This window comes from Pleurodeles waltl, chromosome 2_1 (assembly GCF_031143425.1).
Source record: "Pleurodeles waltl isolate 20211129_DDA chromosome 2_1, aPleWal1.hap1.20221129, whole genome shotgun sequence".
Taxonomy (NCBI): Eukaryota; Metazoa; Chordata; class Amphibia; order Caudata; family Salamandridae; genus Pleurodeles; species Pleurodeles waltl.
The window spans coordinates 93,515,676-93,543,204 of record NC_090438.1 but is presented as its reverse complement, the minus strand read 5'-3'; positions in this window follow the sequence as shown (position 1 = coordinate 93,543,204).

Below are 27,529 nucleotides of genomic sequence, written 5' to 3'. Positions count from 1 at the left end.
GAACACTTTCCCCATCTTGAAAATGCCCAAAGTGGATAGGGTTGGCCCCCGGAACATTTATTGGTTAGGGCATGCCCTGGAGCAATTTCCACCCACTAACTTGAGCCAGGCATAAAATGTCACACCTCCAGGCACCTACTTCAAAACACTCTTGGACCTGAGCAAGATCAGAAGAGTAAGGAACCTGCTATTTGAGACTTGAGAAGAGCCATGAAGGGGTGGACCTGCACTTTGTTGTATCCGTGACAAAGAAATCAACTCCAAGGGTCATAAGACTGATCTGCTGTTCACACTACAGGGATACAACAAGTTACAAGAAGTCTTTCCTGCACCTGCTGATCAGTGGCAACGGTATGCAGGCTTTACCCTTCAGGATGCTACCCTGCAGATAAGTACCATGCAGGACCCTTTTTGGTACTTTACCCCATAATACTTTATCACACAGGTATTGTTTTATGACATAATATATATTTTTGAAAAAAAATATGGGTTAAGGGATGGGTAGGAGGGGTAGGAGTAAAAGAGGGTAGAGTTAAAGGAAGGTGAAGTCACACTTTTTTTTTTCTTGTGCATTAGTTGTGTTAGGTTTATGCTCCTTATTTCTTGTGTGCTTAGTAGAGTTTGCAGTAAGGATAGAATGCTAGGTATGGATTTGAAAAGGGAAGGTTAAAGTAGGAATATAATGCTAGGAATGGATTTGAAAAGGGGAAGTAGTAAGTTGTTTTTGTGAGCAGTGTTTGTGTGCTTGTTAGCTGTGTGGCATGGCTAGAAAGGAGGGGTGAAAGTTTGAGAAGGATGTTTGGGAGTTCATAGTAGTCAGAAAGGTTTGGGATGAGTCAGAGGGAGGAGGGGTGTGAAGGGCAGAAGGAATTTTGTATAGCAAAATGTAAATAATGTATTCACATATCTATATATGGTGCTTGGTAAAGTTTTGTTTGCTTGATCAAAACCCCCTGTATAAAGTCCCATATGTATATAAAAGCGCAGGTGGTCCATTTTTATGGTTTCATATAACTGCACATAACTTATATACACATGCTGTTTATTGTAGTCATTGGTAGCAGGAATAACCGTCTACATATGTACTTATATGTATATAGAGGCAGCAATTTTGACATGGTCAGTTATACACCTGTATCTAGGGGTGTAATGTATAGTTTACCCCTTATATAAATGCACTTACTTCTAACAGGAGGCATAATTGAAAGTACGGTAGCATGTAACTACAGCTCTGTTCCATACTGTGAGAAATATAGTTTGTCTTGGCTGAGTATATTGTCCATTCTTGAGTTGTGAGTATAGTTGTCATGCGAGGAAGAGCCAGTTCTTCAATAATCTCCTGAAGTGGAGATGGGTTTCTGTGAATCTTATGTTTGTGGGTAGGGAATGTCATGGTTTGGCTGCTAGAGCAGAGAAAGATGTTCCACCCATGTCTTTTATATTCTATGTAAGAGTGATGAGGCGGTGAATCATTCTTGAGCGCAGGTTCCTTCGCTGTATATATTTGTTGATTTTCCTCCTGATGATGAGTGGTCCTTGGCCACATATTGCTTTTTGTGTGATACAAAGTAGCTTGAAGGAAGTCCTGGCAACTGGTAACCAGTGTAGCACCCTCAAGGCAGTGGCTTCACATGTAGCAGGAGTCTAGTCTTCTCATAGTCGACAAAGCTGAGCCAGGATACAGAACATTAGTGTAGTCCAGTTTTGATAGGACAAGAGCTATTGCTGCTTGAACCTTGTGTGGTAATCCTAGGTACGGCAAGATGCGTTGCAGTGTTTTCATTGTGAGAAACCTTGATTTGGCTACTTTATCCACTTATAGATTCATTGACAGTTTGGTGTCCATGATAATTCCAAGGTTTTTGGCCTTCATAAATACTTTTGGAGCTGGTTCTAGATCATCAGGCCATGCACGGAAACTGTCATGGTGAGTATAGCGGTTTTCTGAGGCATTCAACTTGAGTTAGCTCAATGTCATCCATTGGTCAACATCCCAGGGGCAATCAAAGAGTTTTGATGTTTTAATGTCCTTTGGGCTTTCCAATTTCAGAAGTATCTGCATAGCAATATCAGGTGATGTTAAATCCATTGATTGGATCTGGAAATGATTGAATGTAGATGTTGAAAAGCATGGGTGAGATGATTGAGCCTGTTTTAATGTTGTATGATTTAGAAGAGAATAAGGGGATATGTATTATGTTTGTTCTGCTGTGCAGTTGGGATGTAATCCAAATGAGAGCTGTGTCTTCCAATCCAGCTCCCTTAAGTCTTTGGTTGAGTGTATAATGATCCACTGTGTCAAAGCCCACTGAAAGGTCCAAGAGAAGAAGGGCAGTAACTCTGTTCTGGTCCACTGTGTTTTTAAGGTCATCCCAGATAGAGATTAGGGCTGATCCAGGGCATCTTCCTTAATGATAACAAGTTTGGAAGCATGAAAGTATAGAACTGACTTCAACGAATTGTGGCATCTGGCGAACACTGCTCTTTCTATACTTTTGCCAAGGAATGGTCCATTTATTATGGTCTTTAGTTGTTGGGGTCTTGATCGTCCAGGTTAGGTCTGTTTAAAAGGGGGGTGGTATGTATGTCTTTTTAGAGTCTTTTGGGAAACCTCCTGTTGTTAAGGAGATGTTGACAAGTGTTTTTACTGGGATGGCCACTGAAGCTGATAGTAGGGTGTTTTTTAAGATTTGAGGTGGACAAGGGTCGGAGCTGGCTGGCCTGTTTGCTTTGACAAGTTCCAGAAATTCAGTTGGTGATAGTGCTTTAAATGAGTGTAGGAGCTGTATTTGCCTTTGGCTGGAGGCTCTTGTCTGGAACAAGTTAGGGCTGTTGGTTTTTTTGTTGTTTAATTAGGTATCAAACATATTTGCTTTAAGTGAGATTGGTAGCGTCTGTACATTTTGGCTTTTGGAATTCGGTGAGTATTTTATAGAAGTCTTGGCAGACTTTCAATAGTGGATTCAGTTTGAATAGTATATTTTTTTGCTTTTTTGATAGTTGACTTATATATTTTGTTGTCTGTGTAGGCATATCTTGTCTTCAGGGTAGTTTGTTGTGAGTAAGTGCGTTGAACCTTAGCATTCATTCAAAAGAGGTGTTTTCTTTTGTAATGCGTATATGTCTTCAGATGAATTAGGAGATCAAAAACTGTCTGTTCAATATCATGAGATCTGCAGTGTTTATTTTCACATGGAGATTTAAATCTACACGTGACAATCTTTGGGAAAATTAGGAATTACTGTTGTAATCAGATCTGAGATTACTGATTCTCCACCAAGTCCTCATTTATAAGGGAACTGTCAGGGTCCAAGTTGTAATGGGCTGGATATTCATAACACCTGGAATTTACTGATACACCTGGTATTGGTAAATCCAAGGGTGATAACATCTGAGCCATTTTTGTGCCACAGTGATACCTTAGGAAACTCCAAGAAACGATCCAACAACCACAAAACTATTATGCCACACTACAAACAAAATAATACATATTGCAGACGAGAGAACAGCAGCAAACATTAAGCTGCATGAAGTCTCTGTCTCAAATACTGTATAAATATGAGCAGTGCCACGCTTATGGTTACAAGACAACAATTGAAAAGGTGTTGTGACCTTGCGCACCTCACCAACTCTTTCCACAAAGGTCCTACTACAACCAACAGTTTATGCAAACATGCAGAACCACCTGTAATCCCTCCCAGACAGTTAGAGTACCAAGGTGCAGCAATAGTGGTAGATGAGCACTATAGAGAGTTAGAAAACATGACATATTATTGTATCTTTTTAAAGATAGAAAATATACCCTATTTTTCATAAATTGGTGTCTGATTTTTATTGCGTCTTTTTTCTTACTTAATGACTGTTAGTACTTCTAAGTGCTTAACACCTGTTCATTTTGATTAAGCCTCCCTCCTCTGTGCCACAGCTACCCAGGACTGAGCTGAGGGTCTTATTAAAGAACCTAACGGGACCTGTTGGAGAATGTGATGTTACTATGTGGTGAGGTCTCCCAACCACCCTGTGTACTAATCTGCTTCCCTACATTGAGTTTTTGTAGGTATTGTGGGTTGCATAGCTGAATACAGGAAACAAGTCATCTAGAGATGGAGTGGACTGGCATAGAGCGAAGTGGAGTAGAGTGTCATAGATGGGGTTATGTACAGTCGAGTTCAATGGGGTGGAATGGCATAGAGTGGCATGGAGTAGAATGTTGTAGTGTGGAGTGGCGTAGAGTGGAGCACAAGATCATAGAGTGTCACTGAACATCGTAGAGTGGAGTTGCATAGCGTGGGGTGGTGTAAAGTGGAGTGTAGAGTGGCATGGAGTGGGTTAGAGTGGAGTAAACTGGTGTGGAGTAGCATAGAGTGGAGTAGAGTGTTGTGGAGTGTCATACAGTGGAGTGGCGTTGAGTGTCGCGTGGAGTGGTGTAGAGTGTGATAAAGTACAGTAGGGTGTTGCAGAGTGGAGAAGAGTGTTGTGAAGTGGCGTAGACTGGAGTGGATTGTTGGAGAACGGAGTGGTATACAGTGGAGTGCCGTAGCATACCTTATAGTGAAGGGGTGTAAAGTGGAGTGATGTGCAGTGGAGTGTCATACAGTGGAGTGGCGTGGACTGGAGTAGTGTCAGAGTGGAGCGTGATAGAAAGAGGTTGCTTAGCATGGAATGGTGTTGTAGTGTGGAGTGGCATAGAGTGGAGTGTTGTAAAGTAGAGTGTCATGGAGTGGTGTAGGGTGTTGTGGAGTAGAGTGGGTAAATTGGAGTGGAGTAGAGTGGAGTAAAGCATTAATAAGTGGCGAAGAGTGGAATGGTATAGAGTGGAGTGTGGTAGAGCAGCATGTCATAGAGGAGTGGCGTAGAGTGGAGGAGCATAAAGTGACATAGAGTGAAGTAGACTGTCATAGAGTTGAGTGGGGTAGAGTAGAATGGAATAGTGTCATAAAGTGAAGTTTCATGGAGTAGCCGAGAGTGGAGTAAAGTGGCTTAGGGTGTCCTACAGTGGTGGAGTGGCATAGAGTAGCATAGAGTGTCCGAATGGAGTGGAGTAGTGTGTTATAGACTGGAGTGGAGTGACCGAGGGAAGTGCAGTAGAATGTCAGGGTGGAGTATAGTGGTGTGAAGTAGTATAGATTTGAGTGGAATAGAGTACAGTGGCATGGATTGGAGTAGAGTGGAGCTGCACAGAGTGGCGTAGAGTGGAATGGGGTAGAGGGGTGTACAGTATAATGGAGGGATGTAGAGTGGAGTAAAGTGGAGTGGCAGGCAGTGGAGTTTCATAGAGTGGAGTGGCGTAGAGTGGAGTAGTGTCAAAGTGGAGCAGGATATAATGGAGTAGAATGGAGTGTTGTAGAGTGGCATAGAGTGGGGTTACGTAGAATGGAGTAGTGTGGAGTGTCATAGAGCAGAGTGAACTGTGGAGTAGAGTGGTGTGGCATAGGGTGTTGCAGAGTAGCGTACTGTGGAGTGTCAGAGTTGAGTACAGTGGTGTAGAGAGGAGTTGAGTGGGGTGGAGTAAAGTAATGTGGGTGGAGTGGCATAGAGTGTAGGGGCATAAAGTGGAATAGAGTGGAGTAGCATGGAGTGGGGTAGTGTAAAATGTAGTAGTGTTGTAGAGTGGAGTAAAGTGGTCTACAATGCCACAGAGTGGTGTGGTGTAGTGGAGTGACATAGACTGTAATAGCATAGAGTGTCATAGAGTGGAGTAGTGTGTTGTGGAGTGACGGAGTGAAGTGGAGTAGAATGTCATGGAGGGGAGTGGTGTAAAGTGGAATGGCATAGAGTGGCGTAGAGTCAAGTGGCGTAGACTGGAGTAGAGTGGCATAGATTAAAGTAGTGTAGGGTGGAGTGTTGTGGAGTGGTATAGAGTGTTGAGGTGTAGAGGGTGGAGGAGCGTAGAGTAGAGTGATGTAGGGTGGAGTGATTTCTAGTAGCATAAAGTACAGTGTCATGGAGTGGCGTGGCGTAGAGCAGAGTATGCATGGTGTGGTAGTGCACTGCCATTGCAGGCAACACATTTTCAATTGAATTAGCATTATGTTTGCATAGACATACAGTATTACTGACAAAATTACACATAGCACAAACTATAGTGTATGGAAATTGCATCACCTAGTATATTAATTTGTTTTGATCGTATTAAAATATGTTTCCACCACAATTCAGAATTTCAAAAAATGTGCTTTATTTGTGCTTTTCTAATTCTGATATATTCTGAAATATTTGTACAGTACATTTACTGGCATTAAAATTTTGTTGTGTGCTAGAAAAAAATAACATCCTACAGCCTTTCCTTTCACACCCCAGGACCTAGCAAGATTCTCACATAAATCCTTTTACTTTGCTGACAGAGAAATAAATGTAAAGACCAACCTCCGTGGAAGACAGAACCTTGCCTTTAACTTCTGTCTTTGAAAGTACAGCACATGTGACAAGATGAAAGCAACATTTAAAGGCCTGTTTATTGCTAATTAATTTCTGAACTCCAGCATGGTTATTTTGAGGGTGCTTTAACAACTCCACTGTCCTACTTCAGCGCCTATGGCATGACAAAACAAAAAAAGTCTGTAGACAGAACATTCTTCCTCACAGGCATTCAAGACTGATCAACTGGAAGTGGCAGAGATAAGTGGAAGCAGTCAAGCTAAAGGATTTGAGGAGGAAAGCTAATCAAACAGCACGGTTACTGCTTCCTAAGCTAGCATACAAGGGAGACAGCTAAAAACACATGTTACGTGAAAAAGAAAAAAAAAAGAGTTCCAAGAAAGCAAGCACTCATGGAAGATTAAGAGGAGTCAGTCGGAAAGGTACTAAACAGGCTATTGTCCACAAGAGAGACAAAGAGATGCTGGACTAAAACAAACTAAGCTAGCAAATAGAAAGCACATAATGTGAGTTACAAAACACAAAGCCAATGGTAGAATGCATTTCTAGGGAAGCTTTCAGCGTGTCCCCAATATGTCTTTGCAACCAGAGAGCTGCACTGTATGGTAGGCTTCGGCTTAAAAAGAAGGGATGTTGGTTAGACCTGGTAACATTTGGTTGGTCTTCCCCCAGACCTTTTCCTACTTTTGCTGAATGTTTTTGTTGGCCTTAGGACTCTGAGCACTTTACCACTACTGAGCAGTGCTAAAGTACATGTGCTTCTCCCCTAAACATGGTAACATTGGTGTATACACAATTGACATTAAATGTACATGTAAGTCCCTTGTAAAATGGTATACTATATACCCAAGGCCTATAATTTAAATGCTACTAGTGGGCCTGTAGCAGTGCTTGTGCCACCCATACAAGTATCCTTTTAAACATACTTTAGGCCTCCCACTGCAGAGCCTGTGTGTGCGGTTTTACTGCCACTTTGACTTGGCATTTAAAACCTCTTGCCAAGCCTTAGAAATCCCCTTTTATTCCACATGTCACACCTACGGTAGGTCCTAGGTAATCCATAGGTCAGGGTGCTGTGTAAGTAAAAGCTAGGGCATCTACCTTTAATGTTTTACATGTCCTAGTAGTGAATAACACCCAAATTCATTTTTCACTACTGTGAGGCCTTCTCCTCTCATAGATTAACTTTGGGAATCCCTTATAACTCTTTAAGCTGTGATTGCTGATTGAGAAGGAGTAGCTATGTCATGTTTCTTATCATTGGAATGGTAATTATACCATTCTCATCTGGGGTGGGTGGCAGCTATCCTTTGTGCATTCTCTCTAGAAAACCACAGACCCAGGAAGGTTAGGTCTGTCTGAGTGCTCATCTCATTCTGATGGCTCTTCCTGGGCAGAAAGGGTGGGAGGGGCTGACACACCTGAGTAGGCAGTGCTTGTTCCCACACAAAGTGCTGATTACCCCCTGCTGGTAGTCTGGAGCCAGGGCTGAGGAAGAAAGGAATTTTTGTGCACTTCAAAGACCCTTCTTTGAGGTCACCCCCACTTCAAAGACAAATATGGGTATAAGTATTGGGTCTCTGACCCCCCAAATTAGAAACTTCTGGACCTACTACTGTACTCTGTCAGAGGAACTGCTGTGCTGCACAAGACTGTTACTCTGCTGGACTGCTGGCCTGGAAGGATGCTTTTCTGCTTTGCTGTCCTGCTGCCTGCTGCTCTCTGGCCCTGCTGAGGGAGAGCTGGACTCTGCCTTGCAACCCAAAGTGATCTCCAATGTCTTGATGGCTTGTCTCTTGTTGCTAGAGACTCAGGGATATCAAAGTCTCCACCCCTGCTCCTGTGTCTGGTTCATTGGAAGCGGACCCAGATACTTTCACAAGTGAAATCAAAGCATCTTCTGCCTGCTGGAAGTGGCAACAGATGCATCAACTTAAATCGGCACATCGTACTTGGGGCCCAAGAAACATCTCCAGAACCGATGCATCGACCGGCGCATTCCCTGCCTGCTGGAAGTGGCACCCGGCACATCGGCCTCGAAACAGCACTGCAACCACTGCATTGTTCGGCACATTGGCTTCAGAATCACCACATCACAGCTTACATGCTCTTCTTTGGAAACCAATACATTGCCATCAATTCATGTGAAAAATCAACGCATACCTCGACCGCAGGAGTGACATGGACTCATCTATCGATGCATTGACCCCGCATCTTGTTTGCAAGGTACTCTGTTTCCCAGGCGTGTGGCGCTCCTGTACCCAGCCTGCACTCTATTGTGGTCAGCTTGAACTGTTGACTTTATCCTGGTCCAGCACAACCACAAGTAACACTTAAAGCGCTATTTGCATTTAAACACTAGTTTTACACTTATTCTTCTAAAATTCATATCTCAACTTGTACTTACTGGTTATTTGTTGCTTTGGTATTGTTTTGTTCAGAATATAATAATCTATTTTGTTTATCTATTTGTCTAAAGACTGTGTGGAGTCTTTCTGTGGTGTTTTCATTGTGTGTTGCACAAATACTTTCCACAATGCCTCTTTAGATTAGCCTGACTGCTCTGAGCCAAGCTACCAGAGGGTGAGCACAGGTAATCTCTAAGTGCGTATCTGACTTACCCTGGCTATGACTGACAACCAGAAACCCCATTTCTAACACTTACAACAACCTATATTTACAACAATATATTTACAACAACAGTGTGGGCTAAAAGCATGCATTGTAAAGCTTTACATGGTATTACGACATGTTGTAAAGGTCAACATGTTGTAATGCCTGCAGGGTAATACCCTCAGTTGTAACATCTAATGTTTGTGGCACTTGGACCCTGTTAATGGCCTTTGCCTTGATACTCTGTAACTCTCTAAGTGGCTTCCACAAGGCCCTGAGGGGCTTAAAAAGTGTAATCCTGTGGTGGTTTGGGATGAACCCGACTGGTGTATCCAATACATGCTCCATCGCGGTCAAAGTCAAATTGCACCAACGTCCCAGTCTACCACGACCATTAACTATCATTGCCACTTTATGCTTCTTGGTGCTATTCACAATTAAAACTTCATATCTCTGGTTTCCCTTATTGGATGTTTTTGTTACGTTGGTATCACTGTGTTTATTACATTAAACTCTATTTTTCTAATTATATTTGGCATTTTTAACTTTTTTGCATTTTTAACTTTTACTGTTTTGGTACTGCGTAAACATTTTACACACTGCCCTAAATTAGGCCTGTCTGATCTGCGCCATAGCTACCAATGGTTGAGCTCAGGTTAATTTTGTCACTTTGAAGGTTCATCCTGAGAAGGGTTGGGATTATTCCCCGAGGTGGGTAGCCATCCACTCCCAACAACATTCCAGTTTCTTACAAATATTGATAAGTATACTTAGAAATCGATTGATGTTTGTGGATACAAACTCGGTTTATAAAGTACTGTTTCAAACTCCTTTAAAGATTATAAATTTGTATTTTCTTTCATGTTTTGTTTACCTACGTGAGGAATGGAAAGAACCCACAGCACCTAAGACACATTGATGTTTATTTTTTTATGTATATATATTGTATTAAGGTAGTAAAATAGGTTAGGAAGGTGATTGTTGAGCAGGCGAATTTTAAAAATTCTAATAAATCTTTGTTTCATTGCTGCTTTGAGAAGAAAATAACTTTTAAAGTATTTTTTGAGTCAGGGAATGTGTTCTCATAAAACAGAAGATGGTTGTCTATAGTGAAAGATATATAATAGTTTTGAATTTTTATGACATCTGCTCCAAATATGATATTTATGATGCAGTTCTTACGAAATTCAGAGTTCCATCAGAACTTAAGAGGGTAGATATTCTGCTCCCCAACTCCTGCCATGTGTATGTTGGTTGCCTAGCAACCTTCAGCACTCTAACTTCTGCCCGGGTCCGCTACCTCAAGACAATTACAAATGTTACAACAGGTGCCAACCTATTCCTAAGCGCCTGAATGATCTGCCAGCAGTACCACCTTCCAGGGGGCTCCTGACCTCCAGACTTGGTTCTCAGTTTAGCATCCTACCTGCATGGCTGTGTTTTCCTTTTTATAAATAGTGTCTTTCTGCAGGGGCACTCTTTCAGCACATGACTCACAGAGAGTCAGCTACTTTTCCCAAGGCAGAGGCAGTTCCTTCAAGAAGGTTAGGACTCAAGTCCCTTGCACAGATCCTTGGTCACCAGGGCGTTGTGGTAATTAATCCACAATGCAGGCTCTCCTCTGAGGGATGTAGGACATCCTTTCAAAGCAGTCTGCAGCTCTCCTTGCAGGGTACTTGTCCGGTTCGTCTGCAATGCAGAAGGAATCAGTCGAGCTTCGCTGTGGACCTCATATGGTCAGTCAGCCAAGGATCTTTATTCGGCTGATTTTGAGCCATAAAAGCTCACAACAAAAGAGTACAATCACAAAAAATACATAAAATAAGTAAAAATATAATTAAAACCGGATCGTCCCGGATCAAATTCAATTCATAGGGACACAAAAAAATCAAACCAGCAGGAACATTCATCACAAAGTCCCATAGAAAGGTCTGATCCTATTTGCACAACAAATAAAATTTAGAAATTGCTACACAGAGCTCCACCTCACACGGGTGTTGCAAATAAATAAATAATGAGATCAGATCATGGATGAACGGAGAATTGGTCTCAGGAAGTGTTTTCGGGGATGGGAATATAAATGACAGAACAAGGTAAAGTGCATAGTGCTTTGATAAGTTGTCGCAAGGGCAATTTGGCAAAGGTGTGCGCCAGTCGACTTCCTTGAGGAAGGCCACTAATAAGTAAAGAAAGTTCAAACACGGCATGGTAAGCAAAAACCTACTTTTTGCATCAGAAATTGACATCAAATAAGTTTCACAGCCTAGTGATATTTTAATAGAGTTATAGTTGGCACTACTACTTAGTTTGTCAAAGTTCACCTGGTGGAGCCTGTGCGGTCCTTTCCTAGATGCTTCTTTCCCCAAGGCCATCACAGTAGGTTTAATATCTCTCGGGTTAGAATACAGTTCTGCGAGACCCAGGCCCAGAAACCCCACTGTGCGTAATTAAACTAGGGGCTCTCTAAAACATTATCCATGGAGAGACACTCTCCCAGAACATCTTGACCCAGAGCAGCAAAGGGGCCAACGTAATCCTGTTGTCCAGGGGGTGCAGCCCCACCTTGGAGTGTACCACATATAATTCCCATCCACCCACACGAATCGGTGGGTCCTGGAACTGGTTGGTGAGAATCCTGGAAGGCTGAGTCTATCCAGTAATAATCCTAGTTTTGCAGATGCAGGTTCCACAGCTTTGTCTCTAGAGTTGGTGTGAGTTGGTGTCTGGCTGCTCCTGACATTTTGTTTATTGGCCCAGAGTTATCCAGCTAAAGTCTTTGTCACTCCAATTCAGTAAAAGTTGAATTTTCCCTGACAGCAGGAGCCTGGTGTTCCCATATAGCACAACCTGATACAAAAGCACAAATGAGGGAGAGGGCTTCCCGCTTGGCTGCTTCATTACACTGCAGCCAGACCTCTTGGCACCAATAAAGCAACAAGCATTTTCATTGCAACGGGTCTCGCATTTGTTCGAGTTAGAGCTATTAGTGTTGTAAAGCAAAACAAAAATGCAGCACTATCGCACTATGTAAAATGCAGCGTGATCGCGCTGCGTTGAAAATAAACAGATAAAGTAGTCCGGACTCCAGGCTGAAAACATCGAGCCTCGTATGTTTTTGGTACTTTACCGTTGCTGTGTAGGTGGGCTAAACACTGGAAAAGGCATGACGTATGCATGCCTTTCACAAATGGAAGCAAGCGGATTTTAAAAGGCAAGCCCACGAACCAATGTAAGTGACTGACGTGGCATGGGCGTGGTTTCAAGCCCAAAGAGAGATTACTGAATGGACAGAGCACTTTATGCTCGCCCATAAAAAGGAAGCAGTGACTGTCTCATCTTTCAATGGGCCGACTGCCTCCTTCCTTTAACACTGTACTTCATATGACCAGAGGCATGTTCTACAGTCTACATCCCAGTCTGAGATGTCTCCATCGTCTGTACCATCCACCTACAGGTGATTTAAAAATGGATTCCTGTCACCAAACAGTAACGCGCAACTAACATACTCCCCACTCGCCATACACTAAACACACAACATGCACAGTACACATGCACTCTCTATACATTTTTCCTGCAACCTAGCCAGAGCCCCCTTACCTTAGCTGTCCATGCACACCTGGACTTATACTAAAATGTGGGCACTAGAGGTTGATCTTCATATTCCGAATTTTGCAGAGGTTACAGTGGGTGGGACAATATTGTGGAAATTCAACACACAGTAGAAATCTGAATACTAGATGTCGGAAAGAGAAAAAACTATTTAAAACCCATTTTAAAATCAGGGTACCAACATGTCCATGCAAGGGACCACCGAGTGTTTCATGTTCTCCTTGAACACTTGGGGATAGTGGGAACACTTAACCGAAGATGGAAATTTCCAACTCAACGTATCTGCTTGAACATTATCCAGCCTTCTGGGAGGTGTACCTCGAATGAAATGTACATCTTTCTCTGCCCAGGCCAGTAAGGAATAGGCCAACCATGCCAGATTCAGTGACATGGTTCTACGTTGTATGTTGACACATGATTTTGCTCCTCAGTTGTCCATCTGGACCATAAAAACTTTTTCTCAAAGCTGAGAAACAAATGACTGCATCCAGAATAGAGGCTAAAGCTCCCTCCTGTTCGAAAACATGCCAGTCTCCTGGACCGAGCAGAGACACAGAGTCACTCTGAGGGTTTCCCCGCCCTATGGCACTGGCAGCAGTGGACAGCTCAGATGTCTGAGAGGACCAAAGATCTATTCCCTTGGACATATACTCCTCCACCAATCACCAATGGGAAAGCCCTTTAATGAATCAAAGGGACTTGTCTGGTCTTCGTAATTCCTGAAAGCTGGATCTCAATGTGACCGAACACGTGAAACCAAGGTTTTAAGATGGAATCAGGCTCAAGCCAACACGAAGATACTAGCTGCATTATTTCCCTGCAGGCGCAGCCATAGCCGAGCAGGGGATTCCCACCCTATCCCCAAACCAGTAGATTTATTTTAGTTATTTTTTTTCTTGTATAGCGCATCTGAGCCAAAGTCCGGTGTCAGAGCTCTTAAGGTACAGAGGGAAAGGTACATAATACATATAAATACTGAAAGGAAGAACGGGATACAAAAGAAACATCACATTAGGGAATTGTAATACATGAAACATGTCATGATTACATAGAGTAGCACATTAGTTGTAACGGGCAATACACAGAGGGCGAGATGGCAGCGGTATTCTGTATAGACCTGGTGATGCCAGGGTAGCATGAAAAGAGAACCGAGAGCTAGAAGGAAGTATGACTAGGACTGTCTAACCATATTGTTTTAGACATTTCCCAAATAAAGAGAACTTGGAGTCTGTCTGTAGTCTCTTAATTGTAATTGCATTTATATAGCGCTTACTACCTCTGATGAAGCATCGAAGCACTTTTTCCGCGAGGAGCACGCTACTCCAGAACCCTAGTGGAATTAGTGGTGGATTAGTATAGGCAAATACGAGTACAGTATTAGTATGAGTTCATTTGAGCGGAGGATTTGTGAGTTTGTAAGTTGGAGTGACTAGAGGAACGGAGGGATAGAGGAGGGAACTCTCTTGAGTTTCTGTTTCCTTCTGCAAGGCTGAGTTTGGAAGACATGAGTACAAATATTTAGGTGTAGGGTCCTATATGTGATGCAGGCAGTTTTGTAGATGCCCAGGTCTCAAGTGGGCCAATTCAATAAGTATAGGATTAGAAGATGTGTGAATTTTCTCTTGCTTGGGTTGAGTCGAGCAGTCGAGTGTAGTATGTCTTTCAAGGGTGAGATTCCGGATTCAGTGTGCAAGAAATTGGAGTATTCACGTTTGGCCATGACCATGCCTTCCTCCAAAGTTTTGAGATCAGAATTGGGAGGAAGAGCCTGATTTTCTTAGAATATTAATATGGTAGTTGGCACTTTTTTTTTTTGCTTTGATGTGGGAGTTCAAATTGAGACGAGCGCCCATTTTTGCACCCAGAATGTTTTTGCTGAAGTGATAATAAATACCCATGTTGTTTAGTTTTTTGGTCCTGCCTGTTGTAAAGCTATAGCTGTGATTTGGATAAAGAATGTGGGATTCATTTTTCTAAGTGTTCAGTTTTAATTTCATGCAGTTTATCCAACTTTGAATGGCAAAAAGGCAATTCATTAGTTTTGAAAGAGTTACTGGGCAGTCCATTTGCAAATAAATGTATGGTCACCCACATATTGAAGGAAGGAGACGTCATGTTTGCGAGGAAAATCTCTTACAGGTCCCATGTTGCCTTGGACAGTGCCTAGGACAGAACATTGGGGTACTCCAAAGGGTGGTGGGTGGGAGCAGTGGTAGAGTTATCCATTCTGACCTGTTGAAAATAATTTGAGATGCATAAGCAGAACCAACTACTCGCTGTTCTCTCGATGCCCGTGTGCGTTGGAGGACGTTTTGTAGGAAATCATGGCCAATCTGAATGCTTAGGCGAAAAGAAGCAGAAGACCTGATTTCCCTTGTCAAAGTTAGAAAGAATCATCACCTACATTAACTATACTTGTTTCAGTACTCTGACCTAGTCTGAAACCTGACTGGGATGCCCCAAGGAGTTTGTTTCCATGGATGTGTTTGTTTAGTCATGAAGCAACTCATTTTTCAATTAACTTAGTCAAGAAGTGGAATCTAGTTGTTAGCTTGGAAGTTTTCTAATTTCAATAGGTCTTACATGGCCAATTGTGAAAGAGTCAAGAATGTGTGGAGGATCTCATGCAATTTAGTCGATTCAGTGTGACTTAGCCAGGTGGTGCAACTGCAACTTTTAAGACATTTCGCCTTCAATGCAGGTAGAGAGTTGTTGGCAGAAGGTGAAAGCCTAGTGTCAGATTATTTTATCAGCAACATGTGGGTTAATGGGTCAAATTTGCTCCATGGGATAGTTTTGAGGTTCAAATCATAGAAATTGGGTAGGCCGGGGGTCCCAGCTTCCAATAATGACTCCATGGTGGTCCCTGGATTCCAGTAATGATTCACTAGGGGTTCACAGAAATCAAAAGGTTAAGAACCCGTGATCTAGATGGGACTTAAGCATAACAGCCCTGCAGTACAGAGAAATTCACACCCTGCACAGATGTGGAAGAGGATCAAAAGGAACCTCCTCCTGTGGTGGTGCACAAGTTTGGATTTCTTTATATCACTGATCTACTCAAAATTTCTCAGCATCACACATATCAGGGTTGTTTGTCTCCAGGCCAAATGGAGCACTGAAGCATGAATCGGGCAATTGTCCAAACGTGGATTAACTTGGATCACCTAACATGTAATTGCCCTACCAGAGAAGCCAGCATCTTTGTAACTACCCTCGAGACCAATTGCAACCCAAAGGGAAGGACTCAGAACTGAAAGTGCCCAAGTGAAATTTCAAAACAACTAAACTAAAAAATGCTGATAATGCACTAGAACATAGAAGTATGCATACTGCAAGTATACTGACGTCCCCATGAGCAACAATAGGAATGATCTCTTGCATTGATGTTTTCAGAATGTAGATATTCATGTCATTAAAATTGATAATGGAACGAAAAGCTCTTCTTCGAATAGGTACTAGGAAAATGTTTGAATATACCAGCAGACCTCACCTGCATAATGGCCCTTTTGGTAGACCATTCACCCCCCCCCCCCATCTGAAGAGCCACTTTCCTGGTGGGATCTCAAAACCAGGAAGTTACGTGCACACTGAGGCCAGCGGAACATCAGAGCTGTGCAGAATATAGCCATCAAAGACCACTCCCACCACACATATGTATGATACACAAAGTACTTCCACGCTGCCATGAAGTTGGACAGGTTGACTCTCATCAGAAGGAATCCTAAGAGGCATCCAGAGGACCAAGGCCAAAGCTGAGGCCTTGGAGTGGACGAAGTGTGAGCTCAGTGAGGCTAATAGAAATCTCTGTCACACCAAAAGCAGTTGTTGCACAGAAACTGATACGGTTCAGGTAAAGGATTGGAATTAGGGGGAGCCAGAGTTTTGAAGATCTTGAAAAGTTCTGCAGATACGTTTCCTACGCCTATGACTTTCTGTATAGTAGAATTTTTCTGTCTTGTGATTGCTTTGTGGTACCCTTAAACACAGATTTTCAAAGCGCTTTATCTTCAGTGATATGTGACTTTCTAGGGTTCTAGCATTATTTTTTATTTGGGCTAGTTTAATTGTAAATGTTGAGTTCTCATAATGTTTCTGTGCACGTCAAAATTAAGCACCTGATGGCACATTGCTTATATATTAATGCAGAACCGACCTAATCTATAGGAATAGATGTTAATTTGTGGCCTGTAACAGCAAGAACTGAGGTTTGAATGGGAGTTTTCTTGACCTGAGTTGTTTTTTGAAGTTTTGTAACCATCCTGGGAGTAAGTGATTGGCTTGTATTGAGAGTCAGGGGGTCGTAGAGTGGTCATATCTGCCAGAGTTAAAGAAAGTAAATGACAATAGTTTTTAAATGATGGAATATTGCAGAGGAATGAAGCATCCAGGGCGCGACCTTTCACATGTATAGAACCATTAGAAATACAAAAGAATGTCAGGTGCCACAGGTGAGTAAAACATAGGCTTACTGTGTTTTCAGGTACAAGTTAACAACACCCATGAGTTGAGTTGAGACATTAAGCAGGTAATCAATGCAGGTTGCAATATCATCTGTAAAGATGACGGAACAGACCACAACGCCTTTAGACGGCCAAGGTGATGAAGATCGATTATTCTTTGGAGTCCACATGAGTTAGATGTGAATGGATGATGTAGGGAAGGGAGTTTTTAATGGAGGGTTCACAAGCTCTGGAAAAGGTGGGACGAACCTGTGTCAAATTTTCATAATAACCATATTCGCAAAATGTACATACGATTGTTGTAAATGGAACAAATTTACATAGTATGTAGTAAACTTAACAGCCTGCCAAGGATCCGTCCTGCCTGGAAATTTGTTGCACGGGTCTGGTATACTCTGGGATTGCCAACATCTCTGCCTGTCCGTCCTGGTCGGTTTTAGCAGAGGATGCTGAAGCCTTCCTGGAGCAGGGTATTCATTCAGGGACCATCATTATAGAACAGCCATGTCTGTTTATAGCTCACCTCCGAGGCTGGATTGCGAGTTAGAAATTCCACAATATTTAGGAGCATGTCTTTGGACAGAAGAGTAAAGATTTTAGCCCACATTAGGTATTCTAGAGTTGAAGGGCAAGCCTTATATTGACTGTGAAATTAGCTTTCTGCTGGATGTTCAGAGGTCGAGGCGGGTGGGATGTGAAGGGAACGATGTGCCCATACCTTTTTAATGCAAGACATTTCCCCTAATTTTTGTTAAAGAGAGGGTCCCCTGTGCTGTGGAGCCAATGAAAGGACAGATAGCTAAAGGAAAAACAAGCCTCCTCGCCAGGGCCCTGGGACCTGGAAGAACTTTACATGTGTGCAATTGTTTTAACAGAAACTCTAAAGGCTGCTTGTGAGCCAGTACAGAATGTAATAGATTAACTAAATTGAACCTTAGTGATGCCAAAGGTTTATTCTTTTTGAGAGGTAATGTAAGGAGGTTACCAGCTAGGTTTTGGAGTGTGTGCTTTCACTTGACACTTAGAAATGTGTGCAGTAGGTGACTGCGTAATAATAACATCTATAATTCAAAAGTACTTTTTCATCTTAGATCCAAATATTTTTGAGCAATTGGCATCACAGGACCTTCTACTGTGTGATGCCTGTTTCAAATAATGATTGGCACATTCCTCCTGCTTCCTGTCACAGACGAGGACCTCGTAGCACTAAACAGACTATTCCCACTGCACCAAGCAGCATTCAGTTCTGTGGCTGTCTAATTGCACACAGAGATATCTGCAGTGATGCTATTAACCTACAGAGTTTTCATAACATAAAATAGTGCATTTCCCACTGATTATTTTAATTTGCGTTTATTTGTCATTTAACGTGTGTTATTTTATATGCACTTACCTGAAAGACCAACTAAATAGTTATAGAACTTTGTTTTTCTTTTTATCCGTGCCTTTCGCCCTTCCCAAGGATATCGCCCCCATTCCATTCAGGATCTCAGTTCTTATAATTTTTAATGCACCTCGACCACTCCTGGAGTTGTTTTTTCGGCATGCTGGAGAGAACTGTGGTTCCTCATGTCCATCAGTGGTGTAACGAAACTTCAGGGGGCCCACTGCAAAGTACGTGCCCCCCGCCCCCTTGGACTTACTCGGCTGGGGTACTCGGCTGAGGGCCCCTCCCCGGGGGCCTTTGTTACGCCACTGCCTGCAGTTCATGCCGGGACACCTCTAGGCCACCGTGCAGTGCTTCTTTGAAAGCAGTGCCGTTTGGCGGCTAGCCGGATGAGTCAAACCGCAGGCGCTATATGCGGACTGCAGCAGGGACCTCGACGTGAAACGTAACCCTCTGCGGTTGAACTAACAAGGACCGGCCGGGCTGCAGACAGGCGTCTGGGGGTCGCCTCTGCCGGGGCGGTTATTTTTTACTTCCATCCTTTTTCAGGCCAGCAGTCAGCGCCCGCGGTAGTAAGCAGCCGGATAAGGAGGTTATTCAAAGACACTGCACTGTCGGTGCTGAATGTCGGCAGCGATAAATTTATTTTATGTCCTTTGTCGTTGACCAAGAGGAATAGAGAGAACTTTAGAAAATACAAGGGGAGAGAAAGGAGGGAAACACTGACAAAGGGGGGAAGCAATGATGAAACAAACTGCAAGAGTGAGATAAGGGCACAGGACAGTGGCGTAACAAAGGCCCCCGCTGTGTGGTGGGGGCGAGCCGCAGGGGGGGCCTCAGCACAGTACACTGTGCACGGACGGCAGGTCCCTGGCTAGGTCCAGGGGGATTGGGGCCCCTACAGGTACTCTGCAAAGAGAGGGGGGGGGGGAGGGGGGGTAGGCACACTCTCAATTTCGTTACCCCACTGGCACAGGAAGCCCAGTGTGGTGGGAGGAAAGTGGAGTCGGGGGCAGGTGCTAGGCAGCCTTAAAACTCCGCAGGGTGGGCGTGGCCTAAACTTTGGGCCCCTGCAGATGCTTGTTTTGTATAAATGAAGCGCAGTGTTCTGCACATGGCGACGCAGCGTCCGTGGCGGCACAGAAGGGCCGGGGTTTCAGCTGGAGTGGGGGATCCTTGCGACAAGCCCTGTCCCAGGGGGCGAGGGCATGTTGCCTACCATGCATGGATGTATGATTTAGCCGCGTCTGTGGGCACCGCGGCTTAACCCATCAATGATGGCACATATAAACATGTGACACCAAGAGAGAGGGGGGGGGGGGGAGGAGAGAGACACACACACACACGGGGTCGCATATAATGCTAACATACTCTATCTGACAAGCAGGGCCCATGAGAGGGACCTAAGGATCAGTGGAAAGGGACAGGAATGCGGATTGGTAGGAGTACTGAGTGAGACAAACACAATATTGTCTAAAATAACCAATATTTTTGAGGACTTTCAAAACAGAGGGATATGGTGTGTGTGCAATTTTGTCGATGTGTATGTAAAAATCCCTGGTGAAATCTGACAGCCCTCTCACCATACCAAACTGAAAGCACCTGCACCGAATTATATCAGAAAATACTTTTATTAGAAAGGTGTAACACCCCACCCCCTTTGAAGCTACGCCCCTGTCTACAGAATAGCTCCAGAATCACTCCACTGGTTACTTCACGTGGTCCTTTTGGCTTACAGAGGGTGGTATCCGAAGATGGTACGGCTATCCCAAAGTTCAGTGGGACCCTCACCATCTTTCATGTGGGCTTTGGTCTTCCCTAGAATTAAAGTCACAGTGGTATGCTCAGTGGCGGTACTCCTGCCAACCAGTCCTTCTTCTGGATCTGTGTTTTGGTCTACACCCCTGGAGGTGGACAGATGCCTGTTGCACATTACTTTATGTGAAGAACTTTTAAATAACGATAGACAGCCTCTGTTGTGTAGCCCTTTAACCACTGTCTCTAGCATTCTGATCATTGATGTTGGCAACTCATCCTGTTCTTGATTGTGCAAAGATAGGTGCTTTCTAGGATGCTTGGTTGTGGGTGAGATGAAAGGCGTTTCTAGGATGCTAGGTTATGTGATTCTATGTGTGGGGTGGTAGGATGCACAGTTGGACTATGGTAGGTGTTTTCTAGGATGTTCGGTTGTGTGATAGTATATGTCGATTATGCCATGGTAGGTGTTTTCTGGTTTCTAGAATGTTTGGTCATGTGGGCGATAGGCGTTTTCTAAAATGCTCAGTATGTATGCATGATGGTAGGTGTTTTCTAGGATGCTCGGTTATGCAAGGGTATATGTGCGATGGTAGGTGTTCTCTAGAATGTTTTGGTCATGTGGGCAAATAGGTATTTTTTAGGATGCTCACTTGACTGGTATGGTAGGTGTTTTGTAGAATGCTCAAGTCATGGTAGGTGTTTTCTCAGATTCTCATTTGGGCTATTGTAGATGTGTTCTAGGATGCCCAGTTGTGCTCGCGATGGTTGGTGTTTTCCAGAATACTCAGCCATGTGTGCAGCTGTAGGTATTGGCCATTCCTGTGTGTGATGGTAGGTGTTTTTGCTCAGTTGTTTGTGCAAGAGCATATGTTTTTTTAAGAATGTTCAGTTGTATATGTGATGGTAGGTGTTTTCTAGAATGTTCAGTTGTGTGTGTGTGAGGGTAGGTGTTTTCTAGGAAGCTCAGTTGAGCTATGGTATGTATTTTCTAGGATGCTTGGTTGGATAATCTTAAGTGTTTTCTAGTATGCTCGATTGTGTGTGAGATGGTAGGTGTTTTCTAGAATGCGCAGTCATGTATGTGATGACAGGTACTTTCTCAGATGCTCGATTGTGTGTATGGTGGTAGATGTTTTCTCAGATGCCCAATTGGGCTATGGTGGTTTTTTTTTTTGGGGTGCTTAGTTGTGTGTGTGTGATGGTAGGTGTTTTCTAGAATGCTAGGTTTTGTGTGTGAGTGAACATGTTTTCTATGAATCTCAGTTGAGCTATGGTAATTATTTTCTAGGAAGCTTGGTTGGGATATCATAGTTGTTTATTAGGATGCTCGGTTGTGTGTGATGGTGGGTGTTTACTAGAAGGCTCGGTCATGTGTGCAATGATAGGAATGCTCTGTTGTGTGCAAGGGTGGGTGTTTTCTAGGAAGCTCAGTTGATCTATGGTAGGTATTTTCTAGGATGCTTGGTTGGACAATCTTAAATGTTTTCTAGTATGATGGGTTGTGTTTCAGTGTTTTGGTTCACTAATGACCGAGATGAAACTCATGCACCGACAAAAAACTCTGGAATGTGCTATTTAGTCTAAAGAAGACATTTATTAAATCACTTCACAAGGTTCGTAAAGGAAGGTCAGTAGAAATAAAAGTTCACCTTTAAAATGTGTGCCACAATAAAGTGAGAACATGTACAAATAATCTTCAATCTATAAACAGCAAATATATACATGCAAATATACAAATACCTATATTTGTATATATATATTTATACACCATGCAAAGCAAATTAGTAAAAATTAATCACTGTGGGGCACAGTTGCTCCTTCATCCTTCTCCTGCCAGCAAGTCATTGACCCCGGTTCGACTGCAACGAGAAAGAGAGATCTACCCTCACAGGAAATAAATCAGGTATTCGACGTCTCAATCCTGACTGAGGTCTCTGAAACTCCCCATCATCGACCTGGGTCTCTTATATACTTTTAACAAACAAGTAAGGAGAAATCTAGAAACTCCCTCCCACTCCATAAGTTTATTATTAATAACAATGCTGGTTACTTGAGGTCAGCTTTGAAAAGAACACGTTGGGAACTGGCCAAAATCCCAAGGTGCCCTCTATCAAAACAAAACGTTCCCTGCTGTCCTAGTAAATTCTTGTCAGCCTAAGCCCTGGGTGAGAAAGAACACACAGAACAAAAACATGAGCAAGAAGCACAATGTATCATGGAAAAATAATTGCAGCTTTTAAGGTGGCTAATGCTAAAATAAAGTCAATAGGCATAATGAAGCTGGTGGTCACTAACGTGACGATGTGCTGCTACGTGCAACGTGAAGTCAGTGGTCAAAACACAAATATTACACTCCACCCTCTTGACCAATGACTCATATACGCTATAGTCCTAAAATCAACTTTTTTTTTTTTTTTTACTTTTAAAACATTACAAGCAAATTAGGTATGCATGGTACACAGCAACATAATTAAATGACGAGAGCAATCATTATAAAGCATTAGAAGTGTGATTAACCTATTTGTCATCCAGATATTATGAACAGCTAAACCAGGCACACCTACAATAGAACGACTTAAGCTTATATATTCTGATTGGGATAGTAATTGAATCACAGTCTACACTTAATTGAACAGTGTCTCTAGGATAACAAGTTTGTATAGAATTAGATGAAAACATCATGAGTCCTAATCATGTAAACGTACACAGTCCACCTGTAATGTTTGCTGGAGTGTAGGTAAAAGTGAGGTTGCCACACAAGAATAGTCAGCCAACTGGCAACTTAAAAAAAATAAAAAATGCTTAATGTGACTGGCAGCAGTCACCAGGTGATAACAAGCTATGTGGTTGGTTCCATTAACATTGCAATAAAACAGGTTGATAGAACATCCATGGTACTCTGAATTATTCCCATGCAGGACTTTGATCTGTGAAGCACAACTTGCGCCCAATGGATCCATAGGTATTGCCCTTCAAAAGCAGCAGGGGTGTTGTACAACGTGATCGATCAATCAGGTTCAGGTTGGGGGTGCTGTCCCTCCCGACCCCACATGCACACACCCGAAGAGAGACCACACAGCACACTCATGGTCAGAGGCAAGCTGTAGTACGATCTGTAAAAGAAACAAGTATGATCTTTCTTGTAAATAACATTTGTCAGCTGAAATGTGCTCCCATTTTTCTTTCCTAGTTTTATGATCAGCAGGACATTATTGTGGCCCTTGGCTATAATTTCTGCAGGTTCTGGAGGGCCATTTGGGGATTCCACTCACACCTTAGCACCAGGGTTTTTGTCAGTTGAACTAAACCCTGCCTTTCCTTGTACTGTCAGAAGGGCTGGGAGAGTCCCCTTCCTCACCAATCCTCCATACACTGGAATTATGACAAGCTGAGCAATTTCGTAAGCATGTAGGTCAAGACCTGACGATACTGGTGTGGCTCTGTAAAGAGGTGAATCTCCAGGTTTTATTTCCCAGTACACAATGGTGTTGGTGGCCACATGTGGTTGTATCAGGGGTGTTTCAGCATTTTGCAATGGTCTGTTATTCAGAATCTGGAGGGCTTCATTTAAATTCTCTCTCCAGTTTTTCAGAGTCCCATCGGATATTTTTTTAGTCCAGAACCCCAGGGACACTCCTGTTCTTCTCTGCTTTTGCCACCTGCTCCAGTCTACATATTGTCCCTGGATAGTTACATGCAACACAATGTCTTCTTCCTGCACTGTCCACAAGTCTAAAGCCTGTTGAATTGCTTCTTTTGCCAAATCAAAAGCACACTGCTGCTCTTCACCCCATTCAAACTCATATTTTTCTCTGGTCACTTTGTACCAAAGGCTTAAGATTTTATTCAGATGAGGGTCATGCTGTCTCCAAAAATCAAACAATCCCATGAATCGCTGTGTCTATTGTTTAGTGCGGGGAGTGGCAAACTCCAAAATCTTTTGTTTTGCCTGTAGCAACACCTCTCTATGTCCTGGATTCCACTGAATACCAAGAAACTTCACATTTTGAGATAGTCCCTGTGTCTTGTCTGAATTAATCATCTACGTTTTACTCTGCAAAAGCTCTGTGAATATATCTTTAACATCCTTAGCTTCTTGCTGGGTGTAATCTTTTAAAGAATGCATTTCAACTCCTGCCAAAATCTGTGGGCTACTCTGTATTTTTTGTCTAAATATTGGCTGAGCACAAACTAGGTTCTGCTCATGTAGCTCACACTGGCCTCCACCTTTTTTAACCCCCCTCATTACTGGAATGTGAAAAATCAGCTTTACCTGCGACTGCTTTGTAGATATCAGCCTTCTCTTGCAATAACTTATTCTGACAAGACAGCATAGTTACAGTATTTACTGTATCATCAAGTTGTTTCTGTAATTTCTGTTTCTCAGCTTCTAACTGTTTAAATTTCTCATGCATTTTTCTGTAAGCAGACAAAAGTATCCAACCCTTCCTGCTAAGAAGAAAAGGGTCATCATTCCATTCAAAAAGCACCTTTTTAAAACATGTAAGACAGCTATTAATTCGGCTTTATCCAAACACCCATCCCAAAATTTAGAAAGTCCTGATAAACAAGAACACACATTTGCCAAGACATTATAAGGCATTTTAATCTCACATGCATTTTCAAAAATGGTTTGCGGTGCTTCCTGTAACTCTCTGCCACACATATGTTCACTTTTAAATCGTACACTTTCAGCCTCCAACCTCCCTTTAGACTGTCTGACCTACGCCAAAATGTTTTGCTTCACTAATGACCGAGATGAAACACTCATGCACTGACAAAAATCTTTGGAATGCACTTCTTAGTCTAAAGAAGACATTTATTAAATCACTTCACAAGGTTCATAAAGGAAGGTCAGTAGAATTGAAAGTGCACCTTTAAAATGTGCGCCACAATAAAAGTGAGAATATGTACAAAGAATCTTCAATCTGTAAACAGCAAATATATACAAGCAAAGATACAAATACCTATATTTGGATATGTATATTCATACACAATGCAAAGCAAATAATTAGTAAAAATTCATCACCATGTGGCACAGTTGCGCCTTCATCCTTCTCCTGCAAGCAAATCATTGACCGCGGTTCGACTGCAACAAGAAAGAGAGACCTACCCTCACGGGAAATATATCAGGCATTTGACGTCTCAGCACTGATTGAGGTCTTTTGAACTCCCCATCATCGACCTGGGTCTCTTATATACTTTTAAGAAACACGAAAGGAGAAATCTAGAAACTCCCTCCCACTCCATAAGTTTATTATTCAGGAAATGCTGGTTACTGTAGGTCAGCTTTGAAAAGAACATGTCGGGAATTGGCCAAAATCCCAAGGTGCCCTCTATCAACACAAAACAGTTCCTGCCATCCTAGTACATTCTTATCAGCATAAGCCCTTGGTGAGAAAGAACACGCAGACACGCAGAATAAAAACATGAGCAAGAAGCACATTGTATCATGGAAAAATACTTGCAGCTTTTAACGTGGCGGTGGCGAATAGTAAAATAAAGTCAATAGGCATAATGAAGCTGGTGGTCACTAATGTGACGATGTGTTGGTAGGCTAAGTGCAATGTAGAGTCAGTGGTCAAAACACAAATATCATTACAGTGAGATGGTAGATGTTTTCTAGAATGCATGGTTGAGTGTGCAATGGCAGGTGTTTTCTCAGATGTGCGATTGTATGTATGGTGGAAGATGTTTTCTCAGATGCTCAGTTGGGCAATGGTAGGTGTTTTCTAGGGTGCTTAGTTGTGCATGTGATGGTAGGTATTTTCTAGCGTGCTAGTTTGTGTATGTGAGGGTAGGTGCTTTCTAGGAAGTTCAGTTGAGCTTTGGTAAACATTTTCTAGGATGGTTGGTTGGGCTACCATATTTGTTTTCTTAGATGCTTCGTTCTGCAATGTTTTCTAAAATGTTTCTCCACTTGCTATTCTGTAGGCAGCCACTCTCCTATGCATGCAGACATTTTGAGCTGTGACTTAAATCACCTCGTATCAATCCAAGACAGACCATGAGGAGAGTCTCTTTTCCCCTTCATCACCTTGAGCATACACACATTTTAGGGGACTGCAGCGCCAACCCAGGCACCAGTCACAATGAGGTCTTTGCCTAGGGTCACCCGCAGCAAAGAAAGGTTCCAAAGACATGTCACATCTTGCTCCTGGGTTTTAGTCAGGGCCACTGGAATTAGGCGACTGTGCAGCTGCTGCTTTTTCTCATAATTGTAGATATGCCGCATTTGCCACATAATTCATCATCTGCTGCACAATCTGCAGATTTTACCCCCCAAAATTGTGGCATAAATGGTTCAAACGTGGTTCAAAGGATCCTAAATATGCAGCGATATATGTTGCTGCACATTGGAAGGCCTTTTGCAAATGTTGACTGGTCACCTTTCTGTTGCATATTGCTACATTACTATATTTACATTACTATATTTGCGTGTTAAACTGGTACTAGTGAAATGCAACCAGTGCCCAAACACTTTAACAAGTGTTAAAATGACATAATTTTCTGTTCTGGCTGAATAATTATCTCAACCCTACTGCATAATTTGGTCCTCCGCTGATGCATAATTCCAGTGGCCCTGGGGTTAGTCTATGACAAATAACAGGTTACCCGGCCAGGTGACTCTTCTCTCTTTAGTATATCTTTCTTATATTTGCATTCGATTTCTCTACACCACCAATTGCATGGATCACAGAAGACCCGTGTTATAACGGCTAATGCATAAAGGTCACTGTAGACAGGTACACTTCAAAAAGTTCATTAAGTACATAGTAGGTAATTCATTCAGTTAGCTTACTCATGTACACACCTCAACAAGAGAAAATATTGTCACACTACTTCAACCCATCTACTACTGAGCCCTCCACCTCATTCCAGATGTGCTCCCACTCCAAAGCACATGCGTCATCCATTCCATCACTCAGCCAAGTTGCTCTTATATTCACCACAGGGACAGCATTCACAACACACCCACATACAATGTTATGGTCCCTTCTATGAGTGACTCTAGTAGGATGGTTGCTGAGGAACATCAGGTTGAAGACCGTCCAAGCCTGTATAATCTCTCAGAACAGGGCCCATTTTGTGTCTGGCAACTGCTCTTCCACAACTCAGTGTTTTTTTCCAGAGTTCACGTTCACCCTTGGTGTGGCATCCTTGAAAGGCTTCTTGGTGTGTCTCATTCCAAGCCCAATCTGTCTCACAACATCTTCTGCAGTCTCAGATCAGGGAGAATCTGCCACAGTATGCAGTCATGAGTACACTTTGAGGTGCTGCTGCATTTGCAAGTCCATTACATTCTGGGACCTGCAGAGAT